General features: G+C 37.7%; 1 pseudogene; it reads right to left on the bottom strand.

Moving 5' to 3' along the window:
* Positions 1-1,777: 1,777 nt before the first annotated feature.
* On the bottom strand, positions 1,778-13,575 carry LOC119517293 (annotated as a pseudogene).
* Positions 13,576-24,393: the final 10,818 nt, after the last annotated feature.

The raw sequence follows: 24,393 nt of genomic DNA, 5'->3' as shown, positions 1-24,393 counted from the left end.
ATTTTGATAGCAGCTGGGAAAGTGCTCCTCTCCAAAGGACTCCTGTTTCTTAGCTGGATATAAGTTCAAGTCAGCAAACATTACTGAGCATCTTTAATACATCATGTGAAATTTGAAGCCCTGGGGACAAGAAGAAAAATAAAATTTCATCTATGCATTCTAGGAACTCATAGTTTAGTGGAAGAGATTTAAAATTACAACACAATATCACAACTACAGAAGATTCTCTCAAGTAATCTCAACTTAACCTTTTCCTAGGGATTTCTGACACTCTCTATTCCTTCTGTTAAAATGATTATCAATGTCCAATCACAATGAGCAATTTTAGTTGGTAGACCATCACCGATATGTTCCACATACTTCTCTCCACTAGTTTGGAGAAATGCTTAGTAAGAGGCATTGTGCTTGTTTCCCAAACGTAATTAAGCCAGTTGTAGTTGTTTGTTTTGAAATTAAATTGTTTCATTAAATATTATGTAAACCAACATATATAAATGCAAATAAAAGATGAGTTATTGTATCTTGGAACCAACTTGAATGCTCAGATAAAGATGAGTGACAATTTCCTTTTGGATTATGGGTAGTAAGACAAACATTAAACAGTGAAATTGAAAATATATTCCAGTTCTATAAGATTTTTTTAAGATAGTAAACTTTATATTTAGTTTTAGGTTTATAGTAATACTGTACAGAAAAAAAACAGAGTTCCTATGGTTCTATTAGATTTTGCTTTTAGATCATTCTTCCCATCTTTAGGCTCCCACTCCACTTTTTTTTTTTACATCACAACTTTTGTTTATGTGAATTTTTAGTTTAAACAAAAAATACAGAAATGCAATATATGAATACAGTTAAATGCAGATAATCATTTTTTATTTATTTATTTTTTTTTGCAAGAGACCATGAATTCCATTTCTAGTAAAATAAAGAGACTGCATATAAGAAGAAAGAGGTTGGTCGTTACTTCATAATTTTGCCTAAAAATGATCTATAAGTGCATTTCCCCCCCTGCTGCTTGCCATAAGTGTAAAAAGGGAGTTAAGGGAAAGTTTCCTTGTTGGTTCCTACAATATGAAAGACGTTATACTCTATTTTAACAGGGCCCAATATATGGAAAATATCTAAATTAAATTTTATTACAAAAATGAAGCAGTAATGAGATTCTGGCTAGAGAGAGCACTAAATGAGAATAGTATATATTTAAAGAATCAAAACAAACAAACAAAAAGATTGTTATAAAAAAGCTCTAGGTGTAGTGTAAGCATATAGATTCTTTCCATGTGTATTTTCAAACAATGGAACTGTCAAAAAATAGGGTCAACTGCTTTAGACTAAATTGCATTACTGTATATGCTGCATTGAATGGAACTTCTGTATTATAATTGTCCCAGAGAAGTATAGTTTGCATTGTTTTATGGCAATTTATCCTCAACGGAAACTTTCCGGAGTCTTTTTATTTTGGAATATCCAGAATAAACCACCAGAACATGCTTGTACAACAGTAAAATATTCTCTTGCATTAAATTGAGGATGTCTCTAAAAAAAAAAAAGAAAAAACTGTAGGAAAGGTACTTAGAGTTGTTACTTTCTAAGTACACAACAACCCTAGACAATTCAAGTCATTTTAATCTCCATCAACAGCAACAACAACAAAATAATAAATTTGTCATGCTGTTAAATCCATCATTGTGGATAAAACTGCTGCAAATTAGTCAAACGGATCCAACAAACACTGAAGTCCAAGCTGGCATAGTGGCCAGTTGCACTTAACTGGTGGTCAATAGAACTCTTGAAGAGCTTCCCAGTTTGCTTTCTCATCGTCAAACTGATGATGTTCTTCCTCTAATTCTTTTTGCTGTGCTTCCAAATTCTTATTCATTTGCTCATGGAGCTGTTGAAGCTCAGCTTCAGAATCCTTCTTTCTGAACTTTTTCTTTGACCTTCACCTCAAATACCTGCTCCATCTCCAGCTCCATCTTCTTCATCTTGGCTACATGCTCCTTTTTTTCTTCCTCCATCTGTGCCAAAGGGCTGTTAGTAAGCTGTCCTTTATTCTTGTTGCTATCAACTCCATTATAAGTCACAGGTACCAGTTTTCTGCTTGCACAGTTCTCTTAGCGTACACTATTAGTGACATCTTTCAAGTCCTGCAAGTGCGTTCTTATCAACATGTTTCTTAGAATTGTAAAATCACAATGTTCACCATTTTCAACTTCAGCAGCACCCCGAGGATACTGCCTTCCTCTGACCCTTTTGCCATTAACTTCAATGATAATATTACTACCCACCAAAGCAAGAGGTAAATGGTCCTTTATCTTTTTAACAAGCTTATTTTCTTCTTCATCATCTGTTTTTGGAAAGTCACATATTTTAATTTTATGTTCTTGGATTTCTTTCATTATCTGTTTTTTAAACTATCGGCACTCCTCTGGTGTGAGTGTATCTGTTTTGGCAAAAAGTGGGATGATATTTACTTTTTTATCTAAGTGCTTCATAAACTTAATATCCAATGGTTTAAGTCCATGTCCTGAAGGAGCAATGAAATATAAACAGCACTGCACCATGTTGTCAGGCATCCGTCTTCCATTCACTCGAGAGTCTGCATTTAGTTAGTCCAAATTTACCATCAATGTAGTCGATGACAGTCTGCCAACAATTACTATTAACCACCACATCTCCAAATCCTGGGGTGTCAACTATTGCAAGTAGCAAGTGAAGAACACCACCTTCTTTGATTAAGCCTTTGGATTGTTCCACCTGTACAGTCTTTTTTATTCTATGGGAAGGACCTGGATACTCAGAGAATACAAATCTGTGAAGAATAATGAGTTGATCAATGCTGGCTTTCCCAATCCAGACTCACCTACTACCGTAAGTGTGAATTCAAACCCTCTCTCGTGGATTTTCTGTATGCTTATTTGGGAGATTTGCAAATCCCACACAGCCTTCAAGTTTCTTCTGTTGAGCTACTTAATATGAACAGAATCCTATTTGTCCCCTTAGTAATCATGGTGCTGCTGCTGAGATGCCTCTCTTCAGCAGGAGGGGATCTCACACTGACCGACGTCCCCACCCCACTGGAGACCAGCCTAGGCCCCCTCTCCACTTTAAAGTAACCCAAACTGGAAATCATAGAAGATGCCATCAGAAGACTTATTTCAGAAGATCTACATCAGAAGATGGAAGTTCCCATCCGTGGTTCCACACACAAAGAAAAGTCCTTTGAGCCTACATCAAACTACCGGTGATCGAATATATATTTTCTGGTTAAGTTAAAATGAAATGGTAAGACAAGCATGTATGGGATTTGTCTTTTTATGATTTTTAGTTACTTTTTTCCAATTAATCTATCTACTATTGGTCCCAATTGTGTCAGATAGGAGGGTCCCTACAGTAATAATGATTATAATCTTTGTAAAAATAACAAGTAAATAATAATGAATACTTATTGTGCCAGGCATAATTCTAAGTATATTTTATGTTTTCACTCATTTAATCCTCATAGCAACCCTATGAGGTGGGTAGGATAATATCCCATGTTTTACTGTACAACAATAGGATACTAGAACAGGAGTGGACCCAACTGGGATTTGAAGAATACAGGAGGCTGTGGTACCCGGAAGCCTGCTCCCTGGGGTTTATGGGCTGAGGGGCTCCTTCATGTGACCCTGGAGCAAACCAGAGAGGGGCCTGAATGAACAGGTCCCTGTGCTCCTGACAATCTGGGGGGAAATAAAACACTTACCGATTACTGTCATTTGCAGCACTTGCTTTAGTAAAGATTAGCACAAATTCAAGGCTGAATAAAGATAAACTTGTCACCAGTTCTACCAACTCTGTTAAGAGGCCTAAATTCCATGAATCTGGTAGCAGTGTGCATGCTATTGAGCTATGAGATTCACTTGCTCAAGGCGTGGGGAGAGCATTGCTTGTAGAGCTTAGTACCTGTGTTTAAATTCTGAATTCTGGCTCCACCATTTTGTGACGTTGGTCAAATTACTGTAATTTTTTGGGCACTGCAGTTTCCTAAAATGGAGAAATTAATAGTACGTATATCCTAGGTTATTGGAAAGATTAAATGACTTTATAAATAAATAAATATATATACACACATACACACACACACACATACATATACACACATTATTAGAACAGTGCCAGGCACATAAGTGCTATGCAAGTATTAATACTCATTTATTCACATTCATTCATTCATTCTACAATGATTTACTGAACATCACTTTATGACCAGCACTGTGCATGTATCTCAACTTCAGAGACTTTATTTTAGATATCTTACTGTATATCACCTCGTAATTGAACTACATTCCAAAATCCTCCAAAGGTGCTGTAGTGAATTAAAATAAAATAAGGACTTTGCACACTGCATCTCTGATCCTGACATTAGTAATGCAATGTTGTCATAATGCCTGAGCATCTTAGTTCCCACAGTGACCACTGCTGAAACATGTAAACACAAGATAAACAGCTTCTCCTTTTCCTCCTAGCATCCTACTTGGATTTGCATGCCCACAAAAATCAAATACAAACTCCCCAATCCCCACTCTTGCTTGACCAACCACTACAGCCCCTCCCTATAAAACTATAAAGGCACAGACCCCAGGTCCACTATAACCTTTTGTCCCCTGCTTACTTGGTTGAAGCTATGCTCCTAATTTGTTTCTCCGTGCAACCCTGCAAGGCATGCCACTCCTCTCTGTTCTAGTACGTGTGAATGCTAATAAACTTTCCTTTTTTACTTCTCTGGTGTCACTCATCCTTGCCTCACTGACTATCCTATGTGCTTATTGTCTGAAGTAAATTTTTGACATTCATGATGGCCCAAGATCTCAAAAGGAATAGAAACATTAAACGTTTGTATGTGCTCTTCTTCACAATATTGAAAAAATAGAAAACTCCTGGAAAGCAGGAAAGAGAATAAAAAATCATGCATAGTTTTACCATTCATGCATAGCCACTGTTTACATTTTAATGTATTTTCTTCAGGGCTTTTTTATTGCATTGTTTTGTTTTGTTTTGTTTACAAAATTAAATCCAGTCTCTATATGCAATTTTATGTTTTTTTCCAGTTACTATTATATCATAAGCATTTTCCATATTATACACAGCCTTTGTGAACATTATATTTTATGACTCCATAATGGTCCGTGCAAGGATTATGGCATGGATTATTTAACCAAACATTCAAATTTAAAAATTTTTTATCTCACTATTACTTATACTGTTGTAATGTTGATCTTGTTGCATAAATTCATGTCCTTTCTGACCCCCAGCCCACCTCCAATGTTTTGGGTTATTTCATTGAGCTATACATTCCAATGTGAAACTAGTGGGCCAAAGGGTGTGACCACATTGAAGGCACATTTACAAATTACTCTCTTAAAAGGCCGTGCCAATTTACATTCTGCAATGTAAGAAAATACCCACTCCCCTCCACATTTGTTAATATGCTTATTACCATTTTAAAAGTCTGGCTAATTTGAAAAGCATGAAATGTTGTTTTTCTTTGCATGGGTTTGATTAGTAATGATATCGAACATTTTTTCCATGTTTATTAAACAGTAGCATTTCCTCTTTGGGGAAATATCTGTTTGTGTCATTTCTCTGCTCATCTACTGGCTTCTTTGTTTTTCTTAAGGATTTGTATTAATGCAGATATTTAAATACAACATCCTTTTTTTATATTTGCCTCAAATGTGTCCCCTTGTTTGTTGTTTTCCTTTTGAGTTTGATTATGTTTTTTATGTGCAGAAGATTTAAATTGTATGTAATCACATCTGTCCATCTTTTTCTTTGTGATATTTTAGTCTTCTCTGTATCTAAACAGTCCTCTCTCCAGAAGCTGGATAAATATTCATTCTTATTTTCTTACAGTTGTTTTTATGCTTGATTAAAAAGTCAACTCTTTGATCTATCTGGAATTTTGTTGGTGCATAGCATGAAGGATGTTTCCACAGGGCTAACCAATTATTCCCATATAATTTATTCAATAGACTTATTTTTACTTTCCTTGTCGTACATTAAAATTTCAGATGTGATGGCATATAATCTGAGCTACCTGTTGAACCAGTGTGCCACACTCTATATATCACTGTATTTTCAAAGTCTGTTTTAATATCTGTTCGTTCTGGTCCCTGGGTGGTTCAAGTTTAAGTAGAGACAAGTCTTGGGAATGAGCTACCTTTACTCTTTGTACTTGCTGCACAGTAGAAAACCAGTTCAAACCCAAGCAGTATTGACAATGAGATCAGCAAGAATGCAGTATAAACATCAATGCCAGTCAGCTTCACATCCTTCCAAACTGATCTGATTCTTGAAGATGATTTTCTCCGCAGTCTACCCCAACTTCTACTCTTATTAACCCAAGTTGGGAATGAGAGCTTAGTAAACCATGACCTTTCTAGAAGTGAGTTTCATTCTCACCCTACTATATGCAGCATTGTAGGTCCCTTGGGCAACCAAAAGTTGCCCCTTCACTAATTTTTCTTACATATACATTTACCTGAATTTCTTCCTGTTATCTCCAGCCCAACCAACACTTAACCATAGAGGGTACTCACTGATCTTTTCTTTCTAGGAATATTTCATTTCTCCCTGATGTGAGGCAGTTGCCCCCTCCCTTTCTCCTGACAAAACCTTGTAATTCAATCCTTAGAACACATTCTTATCTAATTCCTTCCATACCTGATTATTTTTGGCTTTTTTTTTTTTTACTTGTAATCGTTCTCATGCAATCTCAGGTCCTTTGCTACACACAGAGCGGGTGGGAAGAGGCTGATTTGGGGGATATAGGATCCCTGATGGAGAGTAGTACCAAGGAGCTATTACATAAGGAAAAACCTCAGGCTGGCTGGAGTGCAACTCCACGTGTCCCAGAAACTAAAGGAGCAATGTTCAATATGTGTGCTTTCCATAACATTTAGGCAGGAACTTCTGCTGACAGAGTGAATAGAGCACAGGAAATTAATACTCCATCTTCAGGCCAGTTCAGACATGTCACCCTCTCTTCTTGGTATAGAAGCTGATGTTTTCTGCTTATTGTTTTGAAAATTTGGATTTCAGATTCTAAAAGAGCATGCTTTTCAAAATTCATTAGAACAAAATTCAGGAAAAATCTGAGCAGAGCATATCACTACAGGTCAAGTGTGAATAAAGTTTCCAAGTGTAATAAAAATGTCCTGTGCAGGACTCATTCTCATACTCACTCATTCATTTTTTCATTCATTTGACAAATACTTATCAAGTTCCTACTCTATGACAGGCATCATTCTCATTCTAGGAACTTGGGATCCAGTAGTGAAACCAACACCATCTAGTGAAGGAGACATTCTAGCCAAATCAAATGGAGCAGACAGGTATTATACTACTGCATTTCTCCTTTTATCTTTTATTTTTCAACCATCTGCATTCAAGTCTATAAATGAAATGTAGAAATCAATTCCAGTTGTGGTCCATTGATAATCAGTAGAAATACCTTCCACACAGGTAACACTGCTGGAAGCAATGTGGTGAATATGTATTGTGGTTCTTTTGTAAATATGTTTCTACTCACCTATGGCTTCTTGAGAAGATATTGCTTTACACCCACTGGGAATCTATATCTGAGGTATTTTGCTAATACAGCAACCAAATGACAGGTAACTGTCAAATAGTTTTCCCCACATGGGATCAGAGAAACTGGAGACTTTCAAGAGGATAGCCCAATCTTTGCTTGTAGATCCTCCCAATATGTCAGCTTGTTTGAAAGCAAAGAAAATATCCTTTCCTTTCTCTAAGGGACCTAAAGAAAGAAAAAAGTGTTTGAGCTTTAAATAAGGTTTCAAGGTTAGTTATGATGTTTTATATAGGCTAAATAAACAGAAATTCTTAATCATAAGTTACAATCTCTTCTCTATTTCATTTGACAAATCTTTGTTTAACTCTAGTCTATTGTTGGTTTTGCACAGTGTTTGGCACATTATAGGCTGTAAAAAGAAAAGGCTTTTTTTTTTAATGAATAAATATTCCAAGCACCATGACATGTTCTAGAGAGACAAGATGCTGTCATTAGCCTTAAGGAGTTCATAATTTAGGATGGGAGACAGTTATACAAACAGTTAACTCTAAAATGCAATAATAGCTGATGTTTATTGAGCTTGTACTATATTCCACACATCTTATTTTTTGTTGTTGTTGTTTTTTAATTCAATTTTATTGAGATATATTCACAAACCATGCAGTCATACAAAGCATACATTCATTTGTTCACAGTACCATTATACAGTTGTGTGTTCATCACCAAAATTAATTTTTGAACATTTTCATTGCCACACAAAAAAAAATAATAAGAATAAAAATTAAAATGAAGAAGAACAATTAAAGTAAAAAAGAATATTGGGTGCTCTTTCTTTTTGCCCCCATTTTTCTACTCATCCATCCATACACTGGACAAAGGAGAGTGTGGTCCATAGGGCTTTCCCAAGCACATTGTCACCCCTCATAAGCTACATTTTTATACAATTGTCTTCAAGATTCAAGGGTTCTGGGTTGTAGTTTGATAGTTTCAGGTATTTACTGCTAACTATTCCAATTCATTAGAACCTAAAAATGTTTGTCCATATTGTGCATAAGAGTGCCCACCAGAGTGACCTCTCGGCTCCTTTTGGAATCTCTCTGCCACTGAAGCTTATTTCATTTCCTTTCACATCCCCCTTTTGGTCAAGAAGATGTTCTCCATCCCATGATGCTGGGTCTAGATTCTTCCCTGGGAGTCATATTTCATGTTGCCAGGGAGATTCACTCCCCTGGGTGTCAGATCCCACATAGGGGGAAGGGCAGTGATTTCACCTGCCAAGTTGGCTTAGCTAGAGAGAGAGGGTCACATCTGAGCAACAAAGAGGCATTCAGGAGGAGGCTCTTAGGCACAATTATAGGCAGGCTTAGCCTCTCCTTTGCAGCAACAGTCTTGCCAAGGGCAAGTCCGGTGGTAGAGGGCTCGGCCCATCAAACCACCAGTCACCTATGTCTGTCCACACATCTTATTAAGTGCTTTATGCATATTATCTCATTTAATTATCACAATCAATGATGTAGATGAGTGCTATTGTCTTCTCTGCTTCAAAGATGAGGACACAGGTGCTGAGAAAGTTTCACAAAGCTGCGGCAGAGCTATGATTTGAACCCAGATCTTTGTGATTCAAATGGTCACATACTTGAGTACTCAGTTGTATTTTCTCTTTTGATGTAACTGCTACCTCCCAGGTAGGAATGATATATTTAGAGAGTATGACAGAGGGAGTAGTTTGTTCTCCTGGCTGAAGGGTTTGGAAAGCTTTCATAGGGAAAATGTTATTTCACTGGGTGCCTTGAAGGTTCCAGAGTGGGCAAGCTAGGTGAGTCATCATGCTATCATTTAGATTAAAAATATGGAAAACTGGACACAATATCGAATCATATTTACTTCTAGTCTGGTTTTGACCTGGTAACTCTGTCCTGGTAACAGCAAGCCCATCCATTTTGTTGGGTTCCTTTGGTCTCTAGGGTGGAAAATAGTGCCTCCCTCTTGCCAGCTCCTCATTGGTGGCTGAGGTTGTCCGGTAACCTGGAGTTGGAGTGCTCTCTGCTACAGCCCTCCCTATCTCTGTTTCTATTGTTACATCTTGCCGGGCAATGCTGACTTTGGGTAGAACTATCACTTCTGTTACTGCCACAGATACTGGGAAAGATATCTAGCTGACTAGGCTTTCTCTCAGGATCTGAAACCAACCCTCACCTCCCAATCCCACCAGCTCAGTGGCTCCAGCAAATCCCAGCTAATGGCCCTTTCACTTCCCTCCTAACCATGGAGATTAGTCTGCTTCTGACATTAAGAAAATGCATACAGTACTGCCCCTGGTTCTGTGCATAAGGAACCCCATCTTTAAAGGGCCCCCACTCTTGTCCTCCTCTAGCTGTGTGCCACTCCTACTACCCCCAACCCCACAGGATGAACAGTTGTGATACAAAGGGACCTATATACATGGATAATGTAATCCCCTTCAAGACCATAATTTGCTCACCAATATCCCACAATTCTTTGTCCAAATCGCCCCATGCCCACTATCAGGACTCTTTCTTTCAGAGGATGGCCTATGTTGGCATGAGCTTTCTTAGACCTGAGGGTTGGTCAAGAGGCAGCTGCTGTTTGAGAGAGAGTGTGAACAAAGAATCTGCAGGCTGGAGTACCCACATGCCTCTACACATACATACACATATGGCATGGGATGGAGCTAGAAGTGGGTCAAGACTAAGAAAGTTTCCCCATGCATGGACTTCTAGTGAGTCTGAGAATTCTACAGTTAGCCTGGCCTTCTAGGTTGTTGTGAATGTATATAATCAAGAAAGGAGGCTAGAACTTATTTTATGTAACAGTTAATAAGCTTGATTTTCATTTTGTAACTGTTTAGAAGCATGGTATGTGGGCCTCCACTTTACTCTTGCCTTAGGACTTGCAAATGTTAGAGGTGGGCTCGATGACATCATCCTTATCTTTTGTGAAAGGAATTAAATCTGGTCAATTTTATTTTCTACTAGGTAAAGGTGTTTCATGGTATATATCTTGCCAACATGAGGATGCTAGGGCTGGGCATAGCCACAAAATGACAGATGGTCCTAAGGCACCAATTGCTAAATATTGGTGAATTATACCATTTAAAGACTAGAAAGTCATTGATGTTTTTGATGTGGGCTTTTGTCAGCTCATGGGACAGAGAAAATATTTACTACCTTGTTTAAACAGAAAGATCACACATAAGTGAGTAGGGAAATCTACTCTCAAACAAACCTCTTTGCTCCCATTATATCACAAATCCCTAATATATACAGAATTATACTAAGCACCTTAATACATAAATCATATGTATCATGTTTTAAGGAATATCATTCGGTAGCATGTCACTCTTTTTTCCTTATTCAACCTAGCTGACACATAGTTCAATTACTCTTACCACGTTTCTGTTGAGATGTTGTGTTAGATATATACTGCTGCTTAACAAATTGTCCCAAATCTTAATAGCTTTAAACAATAGCATTTAGTATTGAAGAAGGGGCACTTCCCAAATGTGGGTTCGTTGCTCCACACGGCTAACAGAAGTCACACAGAAACCAGCTGAAGAGGAAAAGATGGTTTAATTTACATCGGTGAAAAGCAGGGGAAGTTATCCCAAATCTGCTTCCCATCTGCGATTCTCCAATTGGGTTTTATTCCCAGGTTCAGAGACAAAGGGAAATAATAATTTAATTAATATGCAACAAGAGTGATAGACAAAGGGCCCATCTATCTGGGAGTTTTGAGGCAATCTCCCAATGATTCTTTAGCTGGCTAAACCCATTTGAGACAAAGGGAGTCAATTTAGTTATTTCCCATTTTCCTGTTTTCTTCAGAAGCCAGGAGACATCTGCGAAAGGGACAAACCTTACATTTACGTATGTTTGTAGACTTTACATTTACAAATAGCTCCTTTGTGAGAATAGGAGCTTCCACCATAACTTCCAGCTTTGAAGTTTACATTACAATTTCCTCCTTGCTCACAGTTTCAAAATTACATTTAAAAAGTCACTGTTACATTATCTAATGTTTCTGTGGGTCAGGAATCTGGGTGAAACTTAAGTAGTTCTCTGCTTATGGGTCTTTCACAAGCAGCAATTAAAGTGACAACTGGAGCTACAGCTACCTTAAGTCTCTACTGGAGAAGGATCTGCTTCCAAGCTCACTCATGTATTTGTAGGCAGAATTCAGCTCCGGGTGGGTTATTGGACTGAGAGCCTCGGCCCCTCACCGGCTGTTGGTCAGATGCCACTATTAGTTCCGTACCACATGGGTCTCTCCAAAGGACTATTCATAATATGGCAGCTTGCTTCATTAGAACAAGCAAATGAGAAGAGACAGAGAGAGAAAAAGTATGAGCAAGATGGAAGTCACAGTCTTTTATACAATAATCTCGGAAGTAACGATAGTAAGTAGAATTATATGTTCCCCTGCTGCACATGCCCTGTATAAATCTGGGTTTGTGAATATGATGGGATATCATTCCCGTGATTATATTACACTATACGTTGAAAAGGACTTTTCAAAACAACAACAAAAAACAAAGAACCCAATTTAAAAATGGACAAAAGGCTTGCATAAACATTTCGTCAAAGAAGATATACAAATGGTCAATAAGCACATCAAAAGATGCTCAACTTCATTGATTTCAATTTTGGGATACTTTGAGCAGAGGACCCAGCTACCCCTTACCCAGGCTCCTGTCCTCTGGAAACTGTGGTATAATAAATTTGTCTTATTTTAAGCTGCTACATTGTGGCAATTTGTTACGCAGCAATAGATAACTGATAGAGAGATATGCCATCACTTATGCTCTATTGTGTTTGCTAGAAGTGAATCACTAGGTCCAGCTCACACTCTACGGGAGGGATTACAGAACACTGAATTCCAGGAGATGGAGATCATTGGGGGGCATCTTAGAAGTCTGCCTGCCACAGGTACATTTAACAATAATATCATCTAGCACATATGCCAAACGTTAAGGAGGTGAATTGTTTATGGACACTGAGAATTTTGGAGATGTGAACCATATCCCTATGTGCAGTCATAGCATTCTTCTGTTCCCCAAGCAATCATGGAAAATCTTGGGGCAACTTGCTTCTTTGTTCAGCTGGGAGGCAATGTGGCACAGTGGTGCTGGGCATAGGGTTGGTTCAAATCTCAACTCTGCCTGTTATGAGATGTGTTCGCTTGAGTAAATTAATTAACTATTCTGAGTCTTTGTTTTCTCATATGTAAAATGGGCATAATAAGAATACTTTACCCACAGAGTCATTAAGAAGATTAAATGAGTTCATGCATGCAAAAATCTGAGCAGCATGCCCAGCAAAGGAAATACATGATAGTTACTATTATTACTATTAGGTCTGTCTCCTGGAATATTTAGAATGCCACAGACATCACAGCCCACCCAATGTGATAGGTATTTATTATTGCCCATTTACAAAACAAAATTAAACCCTAGGCAGGCCAAGGGATATGTAAAAGATCATATAGTGAGTGAACAACAAAGTCAGGATTCAAACCCAGGTCCCCTGACTCCAAATCCTGTTGTTTTCCACTCCACTGAACTGCCTTTTCTGATGTCATGGTTTGATGTGGCCCAGAACTTCAGCATCACCACCTGATAACCTGGTTACATAAAAGAGCTCATTTTCTTCGCTTTTGGCCCATGAAAAATTTTCCCCACATCCAGGATTCCCAGGACAACAGGACAAATGAAATAATTTACATTTGAACTATTTCTCTTTTTTCCTTTTTAAATTTTAACACTACATACTGAAAAAGCCAGACCTACCTAAGTGTCTGTGAGAGCTTGGAGGATGGGTTTGAACCCGCATTCTCTGGGTCCCATCCCGTGTTTCATCCCCTACAGCTCTGGGACTGTTTGCCTGAGCTGAATCATGGGGCTGGAGTGGGCAGGGTGCAGCTTCCCCCGGCTCCCAATAGTGACTCTGGGCCTCTGGGAGCTCTGGAGAGACGTAGTCCATTAAGAAATTATCTCTGTGCTAATACTTTCCACTGAGAAGTGCTATTCTGCTGGTGCCTCTGGAGGGTAGTGGAAAGTGTTTATTTCTATTCATTCTATTCTCTGGATTCCTCTGTTTAATGAGGTCTTTACATTTGCCTTTAAAGAGTGCTGTCACCCCTGTGGAGTCTAGCTGTTAGCTGGAATTTGAATACTGAAGGGAGCTGGGAAAGAACAGGAGAAGGGGCCCAGGAGGTCAATCCCTCACACACTTTGAGGGAGCGGGTTATCGCTGGCTTCTCATCATTAGCCAGCCTCATCTCTGCCTTTCCTAACATCCAAATTTGGTGCCTCAGTGGCTTCCCACCTGCTAGTTGAGCTTGCTCCAGTTCCAGAGCAGACTTCCACAGAGGCAGGGTTTATTAATAGTCTCCACCCCCGGGACCACTGGGGACCGGAAAGTGAATGAATTCTCTTTTTATACAAGAGAGACAACACAATGGTTGGGCCTCTGGCTGCCTCCACCATCCCTGCTACTCCCCAGGTTCTATAGCAGAGCTATAATAAGCTCCAGGCAATCCTCGGATGCTCACATACTCTCAAAGGCAGTGCCAGGGGCTCCACCCAATGTTTATTCCATTCTAGAGACCAGAACTTTAGTCTGATTGGACATTCTGCTTATTATGCTAGACCACCTTTAGCCTCAAGCTTAACCCCAGCCTAATTATCTAGAGCCCTGTTATCTCTTACTGCTCTCCAGTTGTGATGGGAAGATTTCCCCAGTCTAGAACCACAACCTAAATATTCCACTGCTGACTGAACTTCTTGCTATCATACCACTCTTTATTCTGGCTGTACATTGGAAGCACCAATTTCTTTCGAAATTTAAGATACCTGACCTCCATACCTAGAGATTACGATTTAATTGGTCTAGAGGAGGGCCTAGCATTAGCATTTTTGCAAAACACCACAGATAATTCTGATGGGACAACTACTGGGAGAACTACTGGCCTAAAAAGAACAGGATCCAGGGTTGATGGAGGCAACTAGATTGAAGGCTCTAGCTCTGGCATGGAACTAGAATCAGAGGCAGGAAAAGAAAAGACAAGGCTAATTGATCATTGAGATTATGCCAACCCATAGATAACTTTGGAGATTTCTTCCAGACAACCATTTACAGTCTATGCCAGGTCTTCCTGTCACCACAAACTGATAAGCCTGAGGTTCCTAGGGGACCTCCAGAGAGGGCCCTGATGAATTTTGGTGAAGGGACTGGACTGAAACAAGTTTAGGAGTGGAGGGTCCCATTCACCACATCTTGGAGAACCAGGGGTTCACGTTTTGGTAACATTGCTGTTCCCAATAAAATTAGGTCCTTAATATGATTCATAGACATAAAAATCCTTTCAGAAGTCTCTTTTGACTTGTTATTGTAAGAGGAGGTTATAAATCTTGGATTCAGGAAAGATAAAATGAGCCATTTAAAAAGCCTTCCTTTTTGAGTGAAATGGGCCAAATGCATTCTTTTAACAAAGTTATCCAGGAAAGAAAATCATCTGAAAATCAATCCTGTAAATGATGATGATATGCAGAGAGGGGATTGAGCCTGGAATGTGGTATAGGAGGTAAGCAATGCTAGTGGCCAAATGATGATCAATTAACTTGCAGAGTTGAGCAACTATTGAGTTTGCTACCAACCACATCCAAGTGAGAGCTCTTCAGGGACACCCAATGGCTGTCAGTCCTCAGAATAAAATTGTGTGAGGCTTTTGATGCCTTTGGCAAGTTTCAAAGAACAGATGTCCACTAACAAAGCTCACTCTCATTTCCATACAAGGAACCCATAACCTCCCCCAGGCATCCCTAGAATTCTGCTTCCCCAGAATTCACAGAGCCTTTGGTTCCAGGTAAGGGTGGTGGAGACTGCTGGGGATTTTAGGAAGGGAATAAAAGACCACCTCATCCTATACTGTCCTCTCATTTCTAGCATGCTGTGTTTTGCCCACAGCAAGTTTAAAAAATCTTATATTCATGCATATAAAATATCTTTCAAGTGTGTATTTTGGTTCAAGGACTCTTTTAGGCACTGGGGATTCAGTGGTGAGCATAACAGTTGCATTCCTTGCTTTCAGAGTGCTTATAGTCTAGTATAGAGACTATAAGCAGGTACACCATAAATAAATAGGATTTCAGTTAAGGTTAAAACTTATGGAGAAAAGCAGTACAGATGGATGTGATGCCACAAAGAAGGCACCAAAAACAACAAAAGGAAAAGCAGATAAAATGGACTTGATGAAAATAAAAGCTTTTGTGTTGCAATAATCACCATCAGGAAAGTGAAAAGACAACACACCAAATGGGGGAAAATACTTACAAATCATATAGATGATAAGAAACCTGTATCTAGAACACATAAAGAACCTTTACAACTCAATAATAAAAAGCCAAATAATACAATTCCATAAAAGGGCAAAGGGTCTGAATAGATATTTCTCCAAAGAAGATATGCAATGAATATGCACATGAAAAGCTCCTCAACCTCATTCATTAGCTACCAGGGAAATTCAATCAAAATCACAATCACATACCACTTTGCACCGACTAGGATGATTGTAATCAAAAAGACTGACAATAAAAAATGAGGGTAAGTATGTAAAGAAATTGGAACCCTCATACAGTGCTGGTGAGAATGCAAAAGGATACAAGCACCTTAGAAAACAGTTTAGTAGTTTCCAAGAAATTAGATATAGAGTTACCATGTGACCCAGCAGATGGTCACCCTGAAGAGAAATGAAAATGAAAATATAAGTTTTTGTCTACACAAAAACACATACGTGTATGTTCATAGGAACGTTTTTAATAATAGCCAAAAAGTGGAACCTATTCAAATGTCCATCAACTGATGAATGGATAAATATAACATGGTATAGCCATACAATGGAATAGTATTCAGCCATAAAAATAAATACAGTATTTTTCTGCACCTTCTCCAACACTTGCTATTTTCTGTTCTGTTAATAGCAACCATTCTAGTGGGTGTGAAGTGGTATCTCATTGTGGTTTTTTTTCAATTTATTTTAATTAGAGAAGTTGTAGGGTTACAAAAGAATCATGCATGAAATAGACTTCCCAAATACCACACTATTATTAAAACCTTGAATTAGTGTGGTACATTTGTCACAATTCATGAAAGAACATTTTTACAGTTGTACTATTTATAGTCCCTTATTTGCAATAGGGTTCACTGTGTTGTACAGTCCTGTTTTAGTTTTTTTCTTTTTTAATAAAGCAGTTTTATTGAGAGATATTCACATACCATACAATCCATTAAAAATGTACAACCAATGGCTTCTACTGTAATTCACACAGTTGTGCGTTCATCACCACAATTGATTTTAGAACATTTTCATTACTCCAAAAAGAAAAACCTCATACCCCTTAGCAGTCACCTCTTAATCCTTCTATCCTTCCCCAGCCCTACACAACCACTAATCTAATTCTCTCTATAGATTTATTTATGTTTACATTTTATATAAACGCAATCATACAATATGTAGTACTTTGTGTCTGGTTTCTTTCACTTAGAATAATGTTTTTTAAAAATTATTGTTATTTATTTTATTAGAGAAGTTGTATGTTTCCAAAATTTCAGGTAAAAAATACAATGTTCCCATATAACCCCCTATTGTTGACACTATATATTATGTGGTACCTTTGTTACAATTGATGAAAGAATATTGAAATAGTACTGCTAAGTATAGTCCATAGTTTACATTGTGTACTTTTCCCATATATCATCTTATTATTAGCTCCTTTAGTAGTGTCATACATTTGATATAATTCAGGAAAGAACATTCTTATATTTGTACTATTAACCACAGTCCATCATCCATACACAGGGTTCACTGTGTTAAAGAGTCCCATGTTTTATCTTCTAACTTTCCTTCCAGTAACATACATGCCCCAAACTTCCCCTTTCAACCACATTTACATGTAAAATCCAGCACTGTTGATTATACTCACAATAATTCATACTAATCATTACCACAATCAATTTCCAAGGATTTACAATCAACCTAATTAGAAGTTCTGCACAAATCAAGCATCAGTTCCCCATTCCTTACCATCATTCTATCCTCTGGTAACCTATATTCTAGATTATAATTCTATGAGTTTACTTATTATATTTAGCTCTTATCAGTTAGATCTTAAAATATTTGTCTTTTTGTGTCTGGCATTTTTCACTCAACATGATGTCTTCAAGTTTCATCCATGCTGCCACATCCATCAGGACTTCGTTCCTTCTTACAGCTGGATAATATTCTATTATATGTATATACCACATTTTGTTTATTCATTCATCAGTTTATGGGCACTTAGGTTGCTTCCAGTATTTTTTTTTTTTTTTGATGTCATCATTTTTTTTCTTCAGCAGTTTTATTGAGATATATTCACATATCACACAACCCATCCAAAGTGTCCAAAGTGTCCAATCAGTGGTTCACAATATCATCACATGATTGTTCATTCTTTACCAAGCTGACCTTCCTCTTGGGCATCCTGGCAGCACAGCAGGTGCTTTCCGGGTGCTGTGGGCCATGGTGCACCAAGAGCCTTCATGAAACTGGGCCACTGGCCTCCACCACTCCTTCCTCCCTTTAAAAAGTTTTAAGCTTGGAAAGCGTGAGTCCTCCAATTTCATTTATCTTTTTCAAGATGACTTTAGGTATTTGTGTACCTTACCTTTCCATACAAATTTGATGATTGGCTTTTCCATTTCTGCAAAGAAGGTTGTTGGATTTTTGATTGGGATTGCAATGAATATATAAATTGCTTTGGGTAGGATTGACATCTTAACAATATTTGGTCTTTCAATCCATGAACATGGTATGTCCTTCTATTTATTTAGGTCTTCTTTAATTTCTTTTAGCAATGTTTTGTAGATTTCTGTGTACCAATCTGTTACATCCTTGGTTAGATTTATTCCTAGATATTTGATTTTTTAATTGCTATTGTGAGTGGAATATTCTCTTAATTTCTTCTTCTGGTAGTTCATTGCTTGTGTATAGAAACACTACAGATTGTTGGGTGTTAATCTTGCACCTCGCTACATTGCTGATTACATTTATTTGTCCTAGGAGCTCTGTTGTAGATTTTTCAGGATTTTATAAATATAGGATCATACCATCTGCAAATAGGGAAAGTTTTATTTCTTCCTTTCCAATTTGGATACGTTTTATTTGTTTTTATTGCCTGATTGCTCTGGCAAGAACTTCCAGGAAAATGTTGAAGAACAGTGGTGACAGTGGGCATCCTTGTCTTGTTCCTGATCTTGGAAAAATTTCAGTCTTTCAACATTAAGTAGGATGTTTGCTATGGGCTTTTCACAGATGCCCTTTATCATGCTGAGGACATTTCCTTCTATTTCTAATGTTCGAAATGTTTTTATCAAGAAATGGTGCTACTTTTTATCAAGTGTCTTTTCTGCATCAATTGAGATAATCATGTGGGTTTTTTTTTCCTTTATTCTGTTACTGTGTTTATTACATTAATTGATTTTCTTATTTTGAACAAACTTTGCATACAAGGGATAAATCCCACTTTATCATGGTATACAATTCTTTTAATAGGCCGTTGGATTCAGTTTGCCAGTATTTTGATGAGGATTTTTACATACATATTCATAAGAGATACCTGTCTATAGTTTTCTTTTTTGTAAGGTATCTTTATCCAGCTTTGGTATAAGGGTGATATTGGCCTCATAGAATGGATCACCCATCCATTGCTGGTGAAATGAAAAATGCTGCCTCCTCTATGGAAGACAGTTTGGTGGTTATTCAGAAAGTTAAGTATAGAACTGCCATATGACCTGGCAATCTCACTACCAGATATATACCTAAAAGAATTGAAAGCAGAGACTATAACAGATTTTTGCACATCAATATTCATAGTGATATTATTCACAATTGCCAAAAGATGGAAGCAACCCAATTGTCTATCAACCAATGAATGGATGAATAAAATGCAGTATATACATACAATGGAATATTACCCAGCCATAAAAAAGAATGAAATTCTGATACATACTACTACATAGATGAACTTTGAAGACATCACGTTGAATGAAATAAGCCAGGCACAGAAGGACAAATATTATATGATCTCACTGATTTGAAACTACTAGAATAAGCAAACTCATAGAGTCAGCCTCTGAAATATAGGTTACCAGGGGACAGGATAGGATATAGAATATGAAGTTAAGGCTTAAAATGTACAAGGTTCCTATTTGGAATGATGGAAATGTTTTAGTAATGGGTGGTGGTCAGGGTAGCTTAACATTGTGAATGCAGTTAACAGCAGTGCAATATATATCTGAAGATGATGAAAGGGGGAAATGTTAGTTTGTGTATATGGTAACTGACTAAAAATTTAATAAATAAATCCATGGGGCTACACTACACAGTGAACCCTCAGTTAAGCCATGACTTTAATTAATAGTACAATTATAAAAATATGCTATCATCAATTGTAACAAATTTTCTATACCAATGAAATTTATTATTGGTGGGGTGGTGTTTGGGAATCTTGTATTTTATGCATGATTGTCCTGTAAATGCACAACTTCTCTAATAAATAGAAAGCTTTTAAAATAAATAAATGAAATATTGACACATGATACAACATGGATGAACCTTGAAAATATTATGTTATGTGGAAGAAGCCAGTCACAAATGACTACATATTGTATAATTCCACTTATGTGACAGGTGGCAAAGAGAGATACCTATTCATACAGAAAGTAGATTAGTGGTTACTGTGGACTGGAGAAGGTAGGTAAGGGAGTGCCTGCTAGTGGTTATTGGATTTTTAGGGGGTGATGAAAATGTTCAAAATTTGAATCATGGTGATGGTTGCAACTTTGGGAATATACTAAAAATCATTGAGTTTTATACTTTTAATAAGTGAAATGTGCGTTATATAAATTATTCAATACAGCTGTTATTAGAAGGAACAGAAATAGCAGCAGCAGAAAAAGAACAACAAAAATAACAAACATCTGCCACTAGCTATGGAAAAATGATGGATTTGGGGGGAAGCATTCTGAGCAAAGAGAACAGATAATCTAAATGCTCCAGCTTTTCTGTTTCATATTATATGATATAATGAAAAGAACATAAGTTTGGGAGCCAGACTCATCAGAGTTTGCATACCAGACCCACCATTTACTACTTCTAGCTATCGTCCTTTTTTTTTTTTTAATTAAAGCTTCCATTTTTCGAGAATTTACTATCTACCAGACATTGTAATAATAGATTTACATGCAATGATGTAGTTTCACCCTTCTGAGAGAGGGGACTCTGAGGGAGTTGACATTATTCTCCTTACATAGGAAGTTGAAACTCAAAGAGCCTTAATCACCATACTATACTAAAGGAATATCCTGGGATAAGCATGTCACCTCTTTGATTCTCATGTTCCCCATTTATGAAATAGAGAAAATATCTCTACCTAATATCTCCACAATATCTCCTATGGATTAATTGAGAACCCATGTGTGCTCAGCACTGTGCTTAGAAGTACTTTAAAAAGTTTTTTTTTAATTTAACAGTATGATTTTTGCATATAATGTTTTATTTCCACATTAGATCATGAGCATTTCTTAAGTGGTAATAATTTACATGTCTTTTAAAATTTTGACTCCATGGTACACAAAACTGTGTTTGGTGCTTGAAGCAGGTTGAATGGCCCCACAAAATATATGTCCATGTCCTAATATCCAGAATCCATGAATGTTAGTTACCTTATTTGAGAAAAGGGCTTTTGCAAATGTAATTAAGTTAAGGATCTTTATATGATATAATCAATCCTGGATTACCAAAGGGGTTCCAAAATCCAATGACAAGTGTCTTTATTAAATACAGAAAAGGAAAATACATAGAGACAGAGGAAAAGGCTGTGGTGAAGACTGAGGGAGAGATTGGAGTTACATAGCCACAAACAAAGGAATGCCTGGATCCACCAGAAGTTGAAAGAGGCAAAGAAGTCTTCTTCCCAAGAGCCTTTGGAGGAACACAGTCCTGCTGACACCTTGATTTTGTACTTCTGTCTTCCAGAACTGTGAGAGAATAAATTTCTGTTATTTCAAGCAACCAAGGAGTGGTAATTTGCTACAGCAGCCACAAGAAGCTAATACAGTACTTCCTATATCATGTATAACTAAATATTGACTAATTGAGGATCTTAATCAAAGGAGAAAGGGAGGGTTGTAATAATTTTTGAGCTTCTACTGTGCACAAGGCACTGTCCTAGGTACTTTCACAACAATTAACTTGTTTGCAACATGGAATAAACTAGGATGGTTACTTACATGGACTTTGAAGCTAGAGCCAGGTTCAAGGGCTGCTTCTTTTACTCATTTTATTTGTGACATCAGGCAAGAAGCATAATCTGTACTAAGTTCCTCCTTCTCTTTCATAGGGTAGTTGGGAGGAGTGCTGAGAAGTATGTTGTGGAATCTGTTATATTCCTCCAAAGAATATAGAAGTTTTTAATCTTTGATTGACAAGACTAGGTGGATGGCAACTAAAATCTCAGTTTTAATATTCTATATTTATCTGGGCTTCTTGCAGTCTGTCCCATGCATGTGAGGTTCAGCCAGAGACTTGGGGGGGGGGGTTATACACAGAATTCGGGGTTCTCCTCTGTCTGTCTCCTTTCTGAGATTTTCCCTCCTCCACCCACTCTCCAGAAGTCATGGTTTCCCCAGGTTCCATACTGTTGCTCTTAAGATCATAAAGTCAGTGAGTGTTCTATAGTAGTTCTAGCTTCCCCACATTGTGACTGCAGACCCCCATCAGGACAAAGCTTCCCAAATTGGAAATTCATCTCATGATGATTGCTTCTTCCAAATAAATTTCTACCTGTTTTCTAAATCTCTCATTATTGTTCATACTACAGAGCTCTCAGGTGGTTGGCTTGTGGGTATTTTGTACAGTTTATACCTTTTATGTGCAGGAGGGTCAGTGTGTTGGAAGTATACTCCTCCATCCTGTAAATGGAACCTTGCATTTATCTATAGGTAGAAACTATATGAAACACTTTAGCTAAATGTCTGGCTCAACGTAGTTTTCAACAATAGTCACTATTAATATCCTCATCAAAACACTGTGTAAAGTAAGTATTGTCATTCCCATTGTGAGATAAATAAAATACATGCAGAGAAGTTAAGTGACTTACCCAACATCACACAACTAGTAATTTGAGCCTTATCAAATGGAGAGATTTTCATTTGGGAGCAGAGAAAGTGGCCCAAACAATTAATGCCTAAGTGGGAATGAGAGAAGTTCCGCTACTAGGCTACCAAGAGAACAATCACCTTCTCCCTTTATTATCTATGTGGCTTGAGCAGTAATTTTCTCTCTGAGTCTCAGTTTCTTCATCTGAAAATTGGAGACAACAATTCCTAATCATAAAACTGGAAGAGAATTCAATAAGAAAGCTGACTCTCGCATGCCTGAGTGCATTTCACAAATGTCAGGAACTAGATTTTAGTTGTCAGAGTTGGAATTGGAATCAGGGTCTCCAAGGGTAATCCAAAGAAAGAGGAGACATAATTAAGTGGCACAGAGGAGACCAACAGTTTCTCTTTGTATTTTCTCAGGCTACAATTTGGTAGCTGGGAAAGAGGCTTCTACCTGCCTGGGAGACCAGTCCCTAGACAGCAAGCCATTGTGTACTTTATCCTCCTCACTGTCACACACCACTGCTCTCTCCCTAGAGCAGCCTTGGGCTTTGGCAAATGATTAGGCAGCTGACAAGGCCGCACACATTTCCTGGGGAAGTGGCTTATTCTTATATTACTTGATGCTTTGTTTTTACTTTTAATTATCTTATCCTTTTTCCTGCCCCAGGGAAGGAAGGACCCTCTACACACTCTGGTACTAAAATTCTTGCAATGGAACAAGCCATAGAAAGCAGAATTTTTAATTCCCCAGTCTCTCTAGGAATGGGCTTGAATAAACATAACAATCTGTTGATAATCCATTAGATTTACATTTGAAAATCTAAGGTTTGTCACATAGGTTTTATTATCCCCACTCAACACATAAGGAAATTGAGGGTTAGAGATGTTGTGACTTGTGCAAAGTCCTATAGCTTCTCAGTGCAGAGCTGGTATTTGACAAGCATTAAGGTCCATGGAAAGGTGAGCTGCAGGTGGATGAATATCATTTCTTTAGCTCTGCCTTTGGCCTTTTACAATTTTTTATAATTTTGATGCTGAAATCCAGGTTATGGACTGGATCTTATGTTTTCCCAGAGATTTTGCCAAGGGCTTGCTGGTATAGGAACTTGGAAAATGAAGACCAACCCATGGATTATTTACGAATATGTTAAATGTGCCTATAGGACTAAATGGCAATAGACTTACACTAAACTAAATGTTTCAGGTGTGTTTATGCTTATCATTTTATCTCTGGTACCAGCTCTCTTTCTACAATATCACAGCTGCCTCCTATCCAGCATGTTTATTTCCTGTCTTCACTGGGCCCAGGAATCATATAGACAAGTAAAGACATAGAGAAACACACCGAGTCAGTGCCTTGTGAAAGTGTAAGTGAACCCCACACTGCCCTGGTGAAGAAACACTTGTCTGGGAAGGTCTCTGAGTCCATGTCTGTTTGGTGGCAGCTGTCTAAATGCAAGAGGTGTTATACATTTGGAAAATGAAGTTATCTGGCAGAATTGATAGTGTGTGACTATGACTGGCAGATGTCTGTTTGTCTCCTGGGCACTACACACTTGCTTCTCTTGGTTCCAAAGCAGACATGTTGGAGAGAGA

Source organism: Choloepus didactylus, chromosome 21, assembly GCF_015220235.1.
Source record: "Choloepus didactylus isolate mChoDid1 chromosome 21, mChoDid1.pri, whole genome shotgun sequence".
Taxonomy (NCBI): Eukaryota; Metazoa; Chordata; class Mammalia; order Pilosa; family Megalonychidae; genus Choloepus; species Choloepus didactylus.
Note: the sequence above shows the minus strand (reverse complement) of the source record. Positions and strands in the feature narration are given on the sequence as shown.